The sequence below is a fragment of the Geospiza fortis genome, unplaced genomic scaffold (genome assembly GCF_000277835.1).
Source record: "Geospiza fortis unplaced genomic scaffold, GeoFor_1.0 scaffold100, whole genome shotgun sequence".
Classification (NCBI taxonomy): Eukaryota; Metazoa; Chordata; class Aves; order Passeriformes; family Thraupidae; genus Geospiza; species Geospiza fortis.
The window spans coordinates 346,691-351,276 of NW_005054350.1; the positions used below are offsets into that span (position 1 = coordinate 346,691).

General features: G+C 39.2%; 1 protein-coding gene across 1 annotated transcript in view; it reads left to right on the forward strand.

The window, feature by feature from the left end:
* CD226 (CD226 molecule) overlaps window positions 1–4,586 on the forward strand; it is a 28,600-nt gene that overhangs the window by 15,749 nt on the left and 8,265 nt on the right. The window lies entirely within an intron of this gene.

Here is a 4,586-nt window from a genome sequence, read left to right on the forward strand (position 1 = left end):
TCTTTTCCTGCCTGGGCAGACTGTTTCAATTCCTGACCACCTTTTTCTGGTGTCCAACCAGAACGTTCCCTGGTGAAGCTTCAGGGGGTCTCTGGTCCTGTCACTGGATGCCTGGGAAAAGAAACCAACCCCCATCTGACTACAGCCTTTTCAGGTGATAATACAGAGCGATAAGGTCTGATCCTTCTTTTCTCTGGGCTAAACAACCCCAATTCCTTCAGCTGCTCCTCATGACTTACAAGAAGGAGATACTTTGGAAGGGGAGCCTGAGCTTGCAGGAAGAGGTGGGCATTCTGCCAAAGAAGGCACAAGGAGAATTCGCCATCAGCACATTGTACTGCAGGGCCTTGGGGATGAGGCCTGTCCTCCAACAAAGGCAAATACCACACTCACAGTTGTATTTGTCATGTAGAAATTTGTGAACTGGGCTCCACCTTATTCAGGTAAGGGGTTTCATCATGGAAAGCTGAGAAGCTCTCTAGGTTTTGCTGTTACTATTGTCACAGCTTGCTTACTGTGGGACCTACATGTCCCAACACATAGACGCTTGAAATTTCTCAAACTGTGGGTTTAATTCCACCTTTATTTCTATTTTTTGTTATGACCCCCTCCCCCCATCCCACCCCCCAGAAAAAAGAAGACTTGGTTTTGCTTCTTCTCTATAGAAATAGAATGCATTTTGAAGATCGGATCCTTGCACCACCTCAGACCCTCTTCTGTTGCAGCATTTGGTCCAGCTTTTATTGCTCTGTCCTTGCTCCTGGTGATACATGAGTGTTTGGCAGTGCTGTGGCATGGTCTAAAACTCCAGAGTAAAACTCTAGTTTAAACTCTGATATGGTTAATTGCGAAGAGGAGAATATGCTTGGGAAAAAACCCATGATGACCTGCTTTACTTTGAATACTTGACCACAAAAATCCATGAAAATGAGCAGAATGTGATAAAAATACAGGAAACAGGACAAAAAGTCCTCACCTCTAATAATTTTAAACATTCAAATTTCAAAATTTTGACTATATTGATGTAATCAAACATGTCTTATTTGTGGAACAATAGAAATATTTTCTTCTTACTCCCAAGTGCAGTACTTCTAACACCAAAATGAAAACATATAGTTGCAAAAAATACAGTAACCTTCAGAATGATCAGTTCTACCTATACAAAATATTTCTTCTCCAAAAGTAGAGGGTTTAGTTGCCATGCTTCTTTTGCTCTTGAAACAAATTCAGTTTCTGATTTTAGTCCTAGCAACAGTAGCATAGTTGTGGCTGTTTATTGGAGAAAAGAATATGAAAACATTGAAAAATATGAAGTACAATGTGATTCAGAAAATACTCCATTGTATCCCTTTTAAGCCTTCACCCTGTATTATTATGTGCATTTTGTTGAGTCTTCATTAATTTCAAAGAAAGTGAAATATCAAGGAATTCCTATTATTTCTCTTCAACATTTGGAACTTTTTCATAAGATGCAGTCAATATTTCTGGTGTGATATGGAAAACCAGTAAGTGGAGAGAAACAGCAGGTCAGGTATGAGCTCCCACTGCACCCTGTGCCACAGACAGTGAAGTCTCTCACAAACTCATGAGTGACTTACTCTGCTTGATCCAACAGTTGTGGCTAGAATTAAACAAACTACTGCCAGAAACTTGCTGCACTATTTTTTTTTTTTTTGTGTATATTCTACAAGTTCAGGCATGTCATTTTCTTTGGCTTAGCATTACAGCTAAGCCACGCTCCAGCTCGGATTTTCTACCAAACTCTTCCAACGCTTTAAGCCTGTTGGTGTGATTCTGCATGGGTGAAGCGATTCTTCTCGCCTTATCCAGTTCCAGAGTTATTTTGAAGTACTGAGTCTAGAAGGTGGGAGGAGAGCAGGAGAGCTGCTGTTTAGGTTTTAGGTTGAGAGAGTGAGAGAGTAAGAAAAAAGATAAGAACCCTTTTTTTTTTTTTTTTTTAAGCTGTTGCTGAGAGGAGCTCAAGAACTTTTGAAGAGCAGGAATCTTAGGTGAAAGGCTGTATTAAAAGCACAGGATTATTTTCAGAAGAGCTGGCAGTCCAAAAACTGCTGATTCTGAGAGGTGGTATGGTAGAAAGAAGCAGCTTGTTTCTTGTCTAGAGGTGAATGAATTTTTGCAGAGAAAACAGCATGGAATTCTTGTTAAGAAAAAAGGGAGAGAGGAAGGAATAGATATTCAAGCATCATGAAAACAGTTCTTGTAGCTGTATCAGTAAAAGTCAGCAAGCTGCATTTAATGTTTTTGAATGCTAGCAAAAATTAAACCATGAGATTAATTCAGTATTACTAAGTCTATCCACTCTATCCCACTAAATATTGCGACTGTTGTTTTCCAGAAACAGGAATTTACAGGTTAAATTGGACTTCTGCATATATTTTTTCACCTCAAAACCTGGAACATTTAAAGCAATATATTTGTAAAGTAGCGTAGTTCTTGTTGGATGACTCTTACAGAAACAGACGAATATTACACATTTATACAATGTGTAAAAGAGATTTTGGAGTCATTTCTGACGTATTCTTCACCATATCTCTCCTTCTAAAAATTCTTGCAATTTCGAGGTCAGTCATGGCACCAGATTCCATATCTGAACCCATTTTCTGCGCTTTTCTTACCATGCTTTTTTTTTTGAGACAGTCTTTGAAGAAAGGAAGCAGACTTGCAATCCACATATTGTTTTGGTAGATGATTGGGAAAGAACAGGACATGTCATATGAGAAGACTGAAAAATTAGCAGGGCTGAAAAAGAAGTACTTATTCCCTCCTGAAGGCACAGACCTTTTCAGAGATTTAATAAATTTTTTCTCACTTTAGCAGAAAGAAGGGTAGCAAGTTCTCTTAGGCAAAGTAAAACAAAAAGGTGTTTTTGTGTGGTCCCACTAGACCTGAAGAATGGGCTAGTGGTTGTATTTACATGCATGCTTAGGGGGGTTACATTACAGTTTGTACTAGGCCTTTCCCTAGCTTTATTGCCCTCCTCTGGACACATTCAAATACCTCCAGCTACTTCTAAATTTGTGAGGCCCAGAACTGCACATAGTGCTCAGGGTGAGATCACACCATGGCTGAATACAGTAGGATAATCTTCATTAACATCCAGATGAAAAGTAGGGAAGCACTTTTATAGTTGCTGGGGTTTATGATACATTCCTTGAGAGCTGGAAGGAGACAGCAGTGCTTCTGGGCCATGGGAAACAGACAGAAGATAACTGCACTAAGGGGTGAGGAGATCCTGGATAGGAGTGAAATTACCTTCCTTCTTCCTTCATGAAGTCATTCAGTATGAATACTAGGTATCAAACCATCTCTGTGGTCTCCACACAACCAACCACCATTCCCTCGGCTTGAATACATTCATTCCAGATTTCTGCCTTTCAGCAATGGGGTAAACCATGTCAGTGATGCCCAGCTAGGATACCATACATGCCAGTCCAGCAAGGCATGTGACAAAATACATGAAGGTCTTGACAGAACAGTTTGAATCTCTTGCTAAGACAACTCTCTGGCCCATCAGTGCTTCCTCCTCAAAAACCAAAGTTAGTGCACTGAAGGTTGAAATGTGTCCTGCAAAAAAATTTCCTAAACTTGCAGAGAAATACTAATACTTGACAGAAATTATACTGATGCCGAAAATATACTTAATAACCTCCTGTCAGCATAACACCTTTGTTGAGAACATAAGAACTAAAGAGACACATGACAAGCCTCTGACATGTTTCTGCAAAATCTTGACTGGAATGTTAAAGTCAGTAATTACAAAAGGTTTTGTGTAGTTAAAGAAAACAAATGCCTAAGGGAGGTTTTGCTCACTTCAAATGAGAAAAGGCACATGGGCTTCAGCTGTTAGTTAAAAGAAAAATAATCTAATGATTTTTCTCATCCATATTTAACTGAGAGCTGATAATCTCAGGTCTCAAACTCATTAACTCGGAGATTATAACCAAGACCTGATAAAGCTGAAGGTGAAACTTCAGAAAAAAAAATGAAGTCTGGAGCAGTTAAACTGAAGGGTGGGGATGCTGCTGAAATCTGCAACTCTATCCAGAGCTGCCCATCCTTGGTGATAATCAAATAAAATATTTAAATTTTTTTCCCTTGTTAATTATAGGATTTTTAAATTACTGTAAGTACTCCCTGGCACAGACACCGGTTTTCTCTGGTGGGTAGCATAACAGCTGGTAAAAAAAGACATTATATTTTTTTCTGAATTTGGAGGTAGGTATATGAACCATCCTGTCATTTAAAGTACTCATGAGCTGAAAACATTCTGCAGTGGAATGACTTCATACATGGTTATAGCACAAAAGGTGTTAGTTTGTGTTATCAGGCAGCCTTCTCTATAGTGTCACATACCTTCACCAGTGTAAACTTCTGAGAGAATTTTCTTTCTTTGTTCTTTCCATTAAAATAGCATTGGACTCAAGGATAAGACTCTTCTGTAATCAGTACCTTTCCAAGGAACACATTAATACTAAAGAGGCGTACCTGAGCAAGTCTCATGTGGAATTCAGGACAGCCAGATAAGAAGATGTGAACCTTTTTGATCCTGGAGAGGAAAGCCATGT